Genomic DNA, 12,359 nt, shown 5'->3' on the forward strand with positions numbered 1-12,359 from the left:
GCGAATATATCCGTGGTTTGCTTCATTTTAAATATTTTTATGTACATGTTCCGATCTGCTACATATGAAATAGACGGTGCGAGACGGCAAGCAAGCAAAAAAGTTTCCACGATGAAACGAGCATTGTTGCGAAGGCGAACTGTTGGACTGCATTACGAGCCAGAGCTGACGAATTTCGAGAGCGCTTCCCGGCGGCTCTCTTTTCAGAAACTCTTTATGGGCCAGCTGGCTTCTCCCTCCTCCTCACACCCGTACCATTATCTCCCTTCACCAGTTTTCTCATGCGGTTAGGAGAGCTACGCATTCGGCCGCCACCTTTTCTCATCATATATATATATATATATATATATATATATATATATATATATATATATATATATATATATATATATATATATATATATATATATATATATATATATATATATATATATATATATAACGTAGGTTGCGTTGGCTCCGCAGAATAAAGATTTAAGAGAAGTGCGCACTTCTACAAAGACACTTTTATTTATCAACGTTTCGACCGCGGTGCGGTCTTCTTCAGGACTGTAGTGGTCTCGCGTCAGATGGACGGTTTAAGTTTGTGAGCTCAAGAGAAGGGAGAAAGGAGTGTAACACGCAAATAGCAACAAAAGTACAAAAAATTGAAAAAAAAATAAAGATGGGGCTGCGGGGAGCAGACAGGGACAAGATTGGGGGAGGAAGCAAAAAAATAGAAATAAAAGAAAAAAAGGGGGAAAAGTAGTATAGTAAGGAAGGGTGGGGTAGAAAAGGAGATGGCGAACGAGAGAAAGGGAGAGGAAGACGGTGCGGGGGACATGGGCAGCACGGCAACCACAGGCGTACGAAAGCAAAACGTGCAAACAAAACACACAAACAAAATGCTCAAACTCAAAGGGCGCCGCTGCAGATGCGTGGCTGCGCAAATGACACTGGCAGTGACGAACAGGCCAAACCAGGCGCCTTTTGGGGGTCTCACTAATTTCCGGTGAGCCAAGGGCTAGAACGTTAAGGAAGGAGTGGGCTACGTTAACGAGCACACGTGTAAGAACTTACTCACGGGGTCTGGGTTTCACTGAACGGTGCACCGCTCTCCCTGGGCGGGTCGTTGAACCGACCTCGCCGGGGATACTTGTTTGTAGGGGGGAGGGCTGGGCTCGCTGTGTGCAAAGATTTCAAATTGTCGGACAATTTGAAATCCTATATATATATATATATATATATATATATATATATATATATATATATATATATATATATATATATATATATATATATAATATGTTGCATGTCATGATTTTTTATTTTTTTAGCTTTGGAGATGGAAATACATGGACGACATACACAATTTTGATGTTTTAAGCAGTCATGGGGGCTGATGATACTGCTATCCCCAAAGGGCTTCTGGTATCAATGGTGTGGCGTTTGAAACCGTTTGCTCCGGTGCAGACGTAGCCTGTCGCGCAGCGATTGAAAAATAGTTGGTGTAGACGACGCGTGGATCGCTCGTTTTTGAAAAGGCAGCGCAGTGAGGGAAGCATTCCGTGGAGTGTTTGATAAGGAGCCGTTACGGATGACGCGTCAGCTTTCGTTCAATCAGAAAGCGTGCTGGGGCTAAATCGCAATGTTGCCAGGACAAAAATAAAGAAACATTCGACAAATCCTTGTATTGTCATGTTTTCAATGAACATCCTGGCGCAACGCCTATTCAGGAATGTTAGCTGAGCACTTGCGTGGAATGAAAACATTGGGTTCAAGATTAGAAAGAGATCGAAGCTTTAATATATGCAGGTAAGCAATGCAATTTTATTCTTCTTACTTTCTTTTTTTGTAGCTTTGGCGGACATGTGAAATGTATGTTTCTTGTCGGTTTCTGTACTGAAACGCCTATTTTGAAAATTTCTTCTTGGTTTGTCTGAAACTCTCGATGTTCTCAAAATTGAGGCATTTCTTGCATAAAAAAAAGAAGCTGAGCTCATGCAGCCAAGATTTCGCTTACATTGAAGAGGAAGAAGAGGCAATTACTAGACCATCTGACGGCGTAGCTACGCGATAGTCATGAAAATTGGCACCACCAAGTGGCCAACCACGTTCAAGTCCCAAAGTGAGTGCCACACCGAGGTACGTTGCAATTCCCAGCCGACGAATACCGCGGGCCTATCCAGTGAAGAACGCAGTCAACCGCAACTTTCGCAGAGCGATCGGAAAGATGAATTTCAAGACCGTGATGATGTCAGCGAAGTGTCACACACGCGTTATCTTTACGATTTTGATGAAGACTGTAACGATAGCATGTGCCCACCTGCGCGCAAGCGCTCTTCAGGACGTCATCATCGTGAGGGCAAGCGACCAACGACAAAGGTCAAGCAGAGGGCGCGCCGTTTAAAACGAAATTCCGAACAAGGAAGCGGCAGCAGGAAGCTCAAAAGGGTCGCTTCTGGTTGGACCGAACTGTTCCCTACAATCCCTGAAGAGGCTACTGTGAAGCAGGCTGAACAGGACGTTCGAAGCTCTTTGTCAAGCTTAAGCAGCTCCAACACATGCACACTGACGCAAGCGACAGGCGGCATGGCTGACAGCTCGGCGTCTACCGCAACAATGCCAGCTCCTGACGCTGCTGCGCTTTGCACATCCGAGGAGACACTCTCACTTGGGCCTCCAGAGTCCACGCTGGGGCGGGCCCTTCATCGGGAATCGTTCGTGTCGTCGCCACTGAAGAACAACAAAGTGAAAAACGTCTCCCGTGGAAGTATCTACAGAAGGATGGGCCAAGCAGTTGAAGCCAGTCCAGTCGATGCCGTTGAACAAAGGGAAACGGTGCCTGCGTCCACTACCTTCCACGCTACGCCGCGACGTTACTTCTTCAGTAAGCTGCTCCCGACGCTATGGACTGGTCACGAGAAAATGGCAGCTCAAGGTATCTTAGCGAAGATCTCGGCCACCCGTCAAAGGTTTGACTATGGTCCCCTAAACGAAGTGCCGCCGGTAATGCCACCGCACCAAGATGCGATTGTACCGTATATTAACTTGCCCGATAGAAATAATCACCAAGGACCGCCTAGAGCGCCCGCTACGATTAAGAAGCTCGTCGAACTGGAAAGCGTGGTGCAGTCAAATGGCGACTGCGGCTTGCTTCTCGCTGCGGGGCTGCTGGTCACAGTGTTCGTTCTGGCGAGCACAGCCTTTGTTCGCGCAAGCGTGCGCTTGGGCCTTCTGTCCGGCCAGTCATCCGACAAAGCTGCCAACTTAGAAGTCGAAGCCAATGCAACAAGCCTCAGCGTGGAAACGAGCACTCGTTCGATGGCTGAGAGAGGGAATACACAGGACAGACTGCACGTTACCAGCACTGCGCCTTCAACTGCACCCCCGAAAGGGCGAACATTTTTGACTTCAGAAGGAGGACCTGCTCACAACTCCAGAATGGCAGAGAACGGAAGTGAAAATGCAAGCCATGAGCCCTTGTTGAAACAATCGGTGTACAAAAGGCCGTCGTTGCTGACATATAATACCGCTAGCACAGAAGTCAGTCATACCGAAAGTAGTGAAGCTTCTCATAACTTGCTCGCCAATATGTCCACGCATTTGGGTGATTAGGTAACGTGACTGCACGGCTGAGGCACCTCCACCAAGGAAGACATTGACTTTATGAAGTGAAACGCTTATATTTGGCCTGCTAATTTTCAAGATTGCTGGAGACATCTATAAATTTGCGGTAATAACGTGGAAAAAAATAGATGAATAATAGATTTTGCCATATGGCAACGTTATACGACAGCCATTCGTATAAGAAATATGCCGTAGCACGGTCGTGGTTTCTATTTCTGCAGACTTTAATAATCTCACTGATTCATCCGAGTAAATAAGAACTGCCACGATTGAAAAATGTTTGATGTCGCCTGTTTTGTCTGTGCACTGCGCGATAAAGGTAATGCAATGGGCATTAGCTAGTTTGCCAGATTACGCACAACGCCAACACCCCTAAACAGTTTTATCACTAAACAGATATAGAACTTTATCCATCTAAGGTATTTGTCCATAGACGGTTATCCGACATTAAAAGCTTCGCATTAACAGACTGAGAACTGTGTCAACGTGGCGCTGTGTCAACGCTGGTTGCAGTAAGGCAGCGCTCACACCTTCCCTCTGGACAACCCCTCTAATTTTGTCAGGTCTTAACATAGCGATTCACAGCGATTTTAAAATTTCTGGCTCCGTGCTTTCACACAGTACTAAGAAGGTGCACTATGCTGCGCTTTTCGCACCTTTCGCAGGGTAGGGGATGCCATTTGGGGAGCCCTGAACCCCAACCTTTGTCCCCCGCCTTATCTATTACTTATCGTTTCAGCTTTTATATGATGCATCTTTCATATATTCTTGTTTCTGTCCCGTTTTCTTCTTTTTTCTTCCGCGGTGTAATTCAAGCGTTCGTCCTTCAACGCGGCAGTCACGGTGCAGGCGGCCATCTGTCTCCCTTTAACAGCGTTAGTTGTTAAGACGAACGTTCCCGGGAAAGGAATGTTTTTCGCTGACGTCGTTGTCAAAAAACATCAGTGTAGCCGAATCTGACATGTCAAGGGGGGCAGACAGGCAGTAAGACTAAGGGGGTCCGCCGCAACGGGCGCTACTCCTGGGGTACGATCACGTGACCACATCGTGCACACAGCCCATGCCTTGCGCCTCGTGCTAACTAACCCAAAACAAAGTGAAGCTTGTTTGTGTCCGTATAATTAAGCATCCGCGGAGGCGGCAAGGAACCCGCACAGGCAGGCCCCCCTCACTGGCAGGGATCCCGTATGGGATTCACGCACGGGCTGTTTCTGGTCGTAACTATTATTGGATGTAAACTAGTGCGGATTTTCAGCATTAACAGCAGAGGAATTATTCGCCTTTCATTTTTTTACTCATAATACATCTGCTAGTACCACTTCTACTACACATCGGCGGAAGGCAGCAAGCTTCGCGCAGTGATTGCGCTCGTTATAGGTGAGCCTAGCAGTTAGGTTAGCGAGAATAGAACGTAGTTTGTTGTTTATAATTTATTTTATGCGCTGTACAAACTGAAAAAAAAATATATCTGAATACCGATCACACAGCTGGCAGTGCTGAAAATCAGCGCTAGCTAGCAAGCAGTAATGGTTAAGTACACAAAGATATAACCTTTGCAGTGTGCGCTGGTGGGGTCCCGACCTCCTCTCCATCGTATCCCTTGCGCCGGTGACACTCAGCTGCTGGAAAAAAGTTTCTCCCGCGTTCAACCGAGGAGTACTCATCAGCAGGTTGGTCGAAACCTGTTAGCTGGTATCAGTGAGTAGGTTCTGTGGGTCACTTTAAAGAAAGGCAAAGTTATAGCACGTGCCTGTAGGAAGAACGGTGCATGTCGAATTTTCCGTTCTTAGAATCATTATGCAGTTTTATGCCGACTGTGCATTCTTGCGCAAAAGCTTTAAACATTTGAATATCGTAAACTGATGTTATGCAAACATTGAAGATAATGGCCCATTCTTCCGACGTGTAGCAAAATTTTGCTCTTAAAGTTTTTCTGTAGCTTGCATCGAGCAGTTAAGATTGCGATAGAAAGCCAATGGGGAACTTTTTGACGATAGCAAAAACGTTAATAGCAAAAAAATGGAAGCCTATACACGAGAGATCTGCTGATATATTGATTGTTATAGTCAAATCTCAAAATATATGATCAAAAAACTGCGTTCCTAAACTTTTTTTTCGTTGAAAAATGCTTTTGTTCAGAATTGTTGGGTATAATATCATCCAAGGCTTCGCATGGCTTGTACTTCCCCTGGTACCTTGCGTCCTGACAGCCTTCGTTGAGCACAACAGCGAGGAGCCACGAGTCCCCAAGACGTGTTTTAAGCGCCCTCCTTCTATTGCTGCGGCAGAGGCTGGGCGTCCACTGGTATTGTGTGCGCCATCCAATCCTATGCATGGCAGGACATTCAGCGTGAGTGCAGTTCATCCAACAGCGCCGAAAACTACACACACATGGGGATGGGAATGATTGAAATACGTTATTACTGCATATATTTGTCTCGCGGTGCGTCCGCCTTCTCTTATCTGAAACGTGTGAAAGATATGAAACATCTAAGAAGGCGGCATTTCTTCCCTCTTCGGTGCATATATTTTGCGGACTCTGAAGTAAAATTGTCGACGACAATTAGTTGTAAATGTAGCGAGGCCTCACGAAATATTGCATTAATGAAAGCCATAAAAAGCATCATAGCTTCGCATAATTCTGACAGTGGCATCCACCGCACTTTAAAAAAAAAAACTGTCGTTGATAAACGCATTTAGCCTTGTCCATTCCCTACGACAATCAGTTGTTTGCTTTCGTCGGATAGCGTGAGCGCAGTCAGTTACTGCTTTTTCGCCCATATAAGCGTGAACTGCAAACTTCCTGTCCGCGCGGTTCTAACAAACTCCGAAATATGTAAGCACTTCCAGATGTAAATTAAAGAGGATGTTTGGAGAAAAAAATTATACAAGGTATACCCGAAGGATGCCTGCATTGATAGAGATGTGTTATGTTTAGTCCAAACTCCATGACCTTATCGCCCATGGGTCTTATAGGAATAATGGTGCAACGTAATAGTTACCACAGGGTGCTTCTTAACCAGTTGAAATAATGTAGAGTGAGCCGTTAGAGTGTTTTTGTTTGTGTGATGGGAGGAGGCGGTGCGATCGAAGGGTGTAATTAAGTTTTCAGGGGTTGCACTGAGTGCTTGAGCTAGTACTTATTTAATGCAAGAACATCAAGGCAATATGATTATGTGTTTTGTAATGTCCTTCGTTGATAAATGCTTGTAAATTTGACAAAGTTGCGTGTATTTTTGTTCTTCATATTTTTAATTAGTTGTACACAGCGGCCCGGTTACCGCTTTCAAGCACAAAATGCAGGAAAGTAACCGCCACATACTTATTGTGACAACATATTCTTGGACAAGTCAGGGGCAAAAAAAATAAAAACAAACAAGCATCGATGGTATTGCTGTGGAAACGTCCAGATATATAATACCCCCTGTGTACACAAGTCGCGTACTTAATTGCAGAACAAGAAATTGCATTTTCAGAACGAAAATATTTAGGTTACAATATAACCGCTCAGGTCTTAAACTTGCCTTTCCAGATACGTTCAGTGAAGCGCGAAATTAAATTTTGGGTGCTCTTAGTCATGGCTATTATGTATCTTCGACGTGAAAACGGTTTCGGAGATGACACTCCTTAAAATAACCTACGCCACACATCTTGCAATATAGAAACAGCGAAATATCAGCACAGAAAAGGTTTGAGAAAAAGTGAACGGATCCATCTTTTGCAAGGCAAAGGCGTGCTCAATAACTTTGCGGCGAAATTACATTCTGATAATGCGAGGAACGAATACGCATTCTTGCTTTATTTTTTACTATCGTTCGCCGCTCCTGGCGCAAGGAGGCGCGGCCAGGCCGTGTTGAAGCTTTTAAAAGCATCGCGGTTCGGACGTCAAACATGCGGAGATAGAATCGGATGCAATAATTTTCTTAGAACACTTCAAGCGGCTGCGCGAAGTGCTCTTGGAATTTAATTAAAGCGGTGGAGCTGCGTTTGAAGACGTTTCCACTTGGCCAGGCCTGCATTGAGAGCTCGGCAAGAACGAAGACAAGGACCAGAAACATGTAAAAAAAATTTTGGTAGCCGACTATGTGGAAGAAAAAAAAAGATGACAGTCCTGCTCGGTTCATTCTAAACAAAAAAAAATTTTTTCGTCTCAGGGTAGTTACGTGCAACAGTGGAAAAATTATCTGCGGTTTAAGTACCGCTGAACCTGGCTACAGGGCGAAAGCTATGGTCTATCGGGCAAGTAGACACAGCTTGGCGTATTTAACGTTGAGTGCGTTGCGCCCACTGGATAGGCAGCGCGCCCATCCTGCCACCCGGCAGGTGGCAGTTAAATTATTGGTTTACTGCGCGAAGTTGGTCCCTCAAAGAACGCTGCGGACTATTCTACCGCCCTCTACCAACGAATTGAAAGGTCAAAGGTCAAGTGATGCGACACCATGGTGGACAACATATAGTAAGGCCGATAGCCACACCTGACCTCTGGCTCACTTGAAGGTCAACCGGCAACGTGCGGCGAAATCGGCTTTACCTAGCGTAGTGAAGCTTTCGCTCCAATAAGGGGTGTGTGTCCAATGGCCAGCCCGCTGTGGCGCTGGTAATATATGCCTGTTGTCTGTGTCACGCGCTGAAAATGAAAGCCGAGTCATGTGAAAACGCTAAAGGCAGCAGGCGTTATTAGAACCAAAAGTATCCCGTTCGACCTTTTTCACAAAATGGTCGGCAGCTTTGGTCCTTTTGGCGCATCATTGGCTACAAACTGGTCGTGTGGCTAATAGGGTTTTTCTCATGATTAGAAGATCAGATAAAGCTTTCGTTCCAGTTTGCACCGAATTGGCAGGTACCGGTCAGCGGTTACGCATCTTGCGCACAGCTGTTTTTGTTTCTAATGAAGGCTGCGCTCCTAAATGTATCTTAATTAAAACGTGATTTGCAGAGCTTCTGTGACTGCTGCTTCATCCTTCGCCTGATTTCTACGGAGAGGCCGCAGCTCAATTTTCCAGCATGTTACAAGGCCAACGCAAGAATGTTTGCCTTGAATTTTTTTGTTTTGTGCAGTTAACTCCAAATAGTGCCGAGAAGGGCTCGCGTAAAGCAGTAATGACGGGATGCCTATGCGCTTGCTTTTTTTAGGGAATGTGAGCATATTGTATCGCTTCTAATGTCTTGTGTCGTAAAGGTTGTCTTAAATATTCAACGATTTTATGACCTTTACGACACGCGTGGTTATAGCGTTATGCGAAGTTAACGTGAAAAACAGATAATCGTTGCCTGTGTTCTCTGAAATGAAAATGCTGTTATAGTGGACTGACGATGCAATTAGAAGGTCTGAGCAGTTCTACATACATAACCGAAGCAATATTGAGCTTTTTTTCAGCGCCTTTGTTTAAGCATGTGATAGAAAGTTTAGTTGTGAAATTTGTTTCGCCGGAAGACGACTGTCCTAATATCTTTGATTTGTGCTTCTAGATATATACCACTGCATTGGCGGCTAAGATGTGACAATAACTAGCACGGAGGCCCCCCAAAAAAGCGCTTACCGGGTTTTTTCGTCTAAGTTTTTTCTGGTAACACTCGATTCTACTGACGTAGTGATAACGTGCAAATAGCGGGCATTCTGCAATCATCCTATCCAGGTAGACGTCGTTGCCTCGATGATCAGACAGCTGAGGAGGATACGGATTGGGAGGATCCGTTCCTCTATTAGGGTTGCAGATTCCTTCCACCTAATTCAGTAATCGTGTTTACATGAGTAATCACTATAAGCCATCGGTACTATCTTGAGTGTCAAAAAAGCACGATGAGTTTTTCTTTGGTGATGAAACCAACATTAGCGTCGTGAAGAAATTTGAGGAGACACTAACGCCCTGCCTTTAAGGGTCAGACCCGACACGTTTGTGGCTCCTTCAGCTGTTTCACTTCACATGCAGTCAACGATTTTTGTTCATATTCCCGCATTGATCACAATTATCGCTACCGAACTTCCACCTTGTTTTTGTTGAACTCTTCCGCACGGCAGTTCATGGGCGGAATGTTACTCTAATATCTCAATGGTTAGGAAGTCTCCTGTTCACGTCACTAATTACCACATTACTAAGCTTCAAATTTACCCAACACCACACATGCATTACCCCACCCTTGTACAGCCTTTGTCGAAAGTTTGAAGCCCAGAGGGTTTGCTTACGAGCCACACTGTGTGGCTCGCAATGCATTCCCAGCGTTGCAGATCAACTGAAGGTAAGAATATTTCTGATCCTGCCACTCTGATATGCAGTGTTTCACCTACGACTTTACACAATTTTTAAAATAGTCTTTTTGAGTTAAAAGAGCACATTTTTCGACATGCCATTGTCAGCGATGTAGTACATCAGAATACAGCTAAGACGCGCTAACTAGCAGGCTGGTTAACAAATATTGAATAGTTAACTTTTAACGATTCTTTTTAAATTGAACAGACCTGGCTTAGCGAAGGAATTCTGCAAAGTCGCGAAGGGAAAATACGCTTAGAGGAGCGCAGCAATGGCATCATCTGAGGAGTGACTCGGGAACGATTAGTTGCCCTGTCGGGATTCTAGAGTTCGCCTCCGATCCCCATGCCCGAAGGCATGCGGGCTGTCGAAGATTCTCCGAATCGAAGTGAGCCTAGCGCCGCATTTCTACCCGACTTTGTATCGGCAGTGACGATAGTTGAGGCCGAGTAGTGACAGCAGTTTGCACAATTTGCCTTTTCTTCCATCTTTCCACGGTTTTCTGGTGAGCTGCCGCTTTGCTCTTGCTCCAATACTCGATCTTTTATTTTCAATTTCACAGCTGTGGGCGGAAACGAGAGAGAAAGAGGTGCCATAAATACTTTTTCCTGCTGGTTTCGCTACATTGTTCCGTTAGCTTGCATTCCAGGAGCTGCTAGTCTTACGAACGTATGTTTTTCTCCGAGTGCTCGTGTCTTGAACATGTGCTTTTTCTCGAGTGCTCGTGTCTCGAACGGATGTTTACACGGAACATGGCTGGTGCGCCCGAATGATGTCTTTCTTTGCAGGTGTTCCCTCTGAAGGAAGGAAGAAAGGAAGGAACTAAGGAAGAACAGAAGAAAGGAAGGAGACAAAACTCTGAGAATAAACCTGAAATATTTGGCAAACTTTTTTGAAGCCTACTTGAAGACGCGTGGATATTGTGATTGCAATATCAGGCACGTTTTATTAAATGGATAAATAGTTCTAACAGCGCAAACGTTAGGGATGCCGGGAATATTCAAATTCAAGGCTTCCATTGAAGTTTCCGATTGCTCTTGGACAGCTTACAACTCAACAGCTGCTAAAAGAGAGCTACTATGGCAACATTAACCCTGGTGTTGGTAATACATTTTTAAAATATAGCGCGGAAAACAGGGACTGTCTATTCATGCATGCACCCATTTAGTAGGTTAGCTTGCTGTGCTAGTTGGTGAATATAAATTGTTGGAGGCAGTCCTACGCCAACAAATAGAATGGACATGCTCATGACCAGTGTTCCTAATTGGTCCCGTGGCTTTTGGCGGTACTTCTTCTACAAAGCACCCGTTTATTTACGTACTCGGTCGTATTCATTTTAAAATAGCGGTGTTCACAATCAAGTTGTGATAGACGGCTAACCTGTGATGACAAAGGTGGTGTCCAACTTCTCTGTCAAACTTGAACAGGAAATTAAGCGGTGGGCAGCTTTTGAAAAGGCCGATTGAAGTGTTGCTCAAGGAGACCGTCTGCAGTGGCGGCTCTGGTGTGTTACTCCAGTGCGTTTTACCGCCTTTATTAAACCACGGAGGCTGACTAGCCAGTTTTAGAATTTGACTGAAAACGGGAACCCACTGACCATACACGTTGATAAGCACTCGTATACATTTGTCGCACTAAAAAAAGATTCTTTTCCATCTAAGGTCTACTTGATCGTGCTTCTCTCTTTTCGGGTCTAGAGGAGGAGAAAGAGCTTTATTTAGGGCCAGCACTTAGGCCAACAGTAAAAGAGCGCTTGCTGCGTTAAGGTTCGTTGTTCATCTGCCGAGCCCGAGTGAAGCCAAATACTCCGGAAATGAGGGGGTGGGTGAGGGAAATAAGGAGAGTTAATCGCCGTGGTACATGAGTGCAGAACGTTTCTGTAGTTACCCTGACTGCCAGACAGTTCGGACAGTGAGCCATCCGAAGTTTCGAAACATCACTGGGGTGAGAAGAGGGGTTCCTCCGCTGCCATATGTGAATGCGCTCCCGGAACTCAATCTTCCTGTCCCTCCGTGCACCCTCCCCTCCTTCACTTTCTCTAAAACGCGCGCATGGGGAAAAAATAAGGAGGGAGAGAGAAAGAACGAAGGGGGAAGTCAACTTGGCGCAGTGATCGGAACATCACGCTGGAGCCATAGCGCATAAATGACATTTACAACCCGTATTTTTCGTGTTACTGCAAATCTAGCGTTTGCCTTGATTAACCTTTCCGTGCTGATAACTCCTGCATTATAACCCTCGTGATGTTCTTAACTTCGTTCGTTTGTGTGCTTCTCTGCTTTATATCACCGTTCCCTTGATCTTGCTCTACGTTCCACTACCAACACCGTAAAAAGCGTACACCTAACGGCCTTATTGCGAATTGGCACTCACGTTTCGATGAAGCCTGCCACTCCTGTTCGAAGACTCTCCTTGTTTCACCAACCCCAACTCAGGGCTTGTGTGTATGACCTAACCTGAAAGTCTTGCACTTCGTTTCCTTTCTTTTAGGTTGATAAACGC

At 45.2% G+C, this 12,359-nt stretch overlaps 1 pseudogene; it reads left to right on the forward strand.

Annotated features, from left to right (window-relative positions):
- Positions 1 to 2,295: 2,295 nt before the first annotated feature.
- Positions 2,296 to 12,359, forward strand: part of LOC144095306 (uncharacterized) — a 171,616-nt pseudogene continuing 161,552 nt past the window's right edge.

This window comes from Amblyomma americanum, chromosome 6, assembly GCF_052857255.1.
Source record: "Amblyomma americanum isolate KBUSLIRL-KWMA chromosome 6, ASM5285725v1, whole genome shotgun sequence".
In the NCBI taxonomy this organism is placed as follows: Eukaryota; Metazoa; Arthropoda; class Arachnida; order Ixodida; family Ixodidae; genus Amblyomma; species Amblyomma americanum.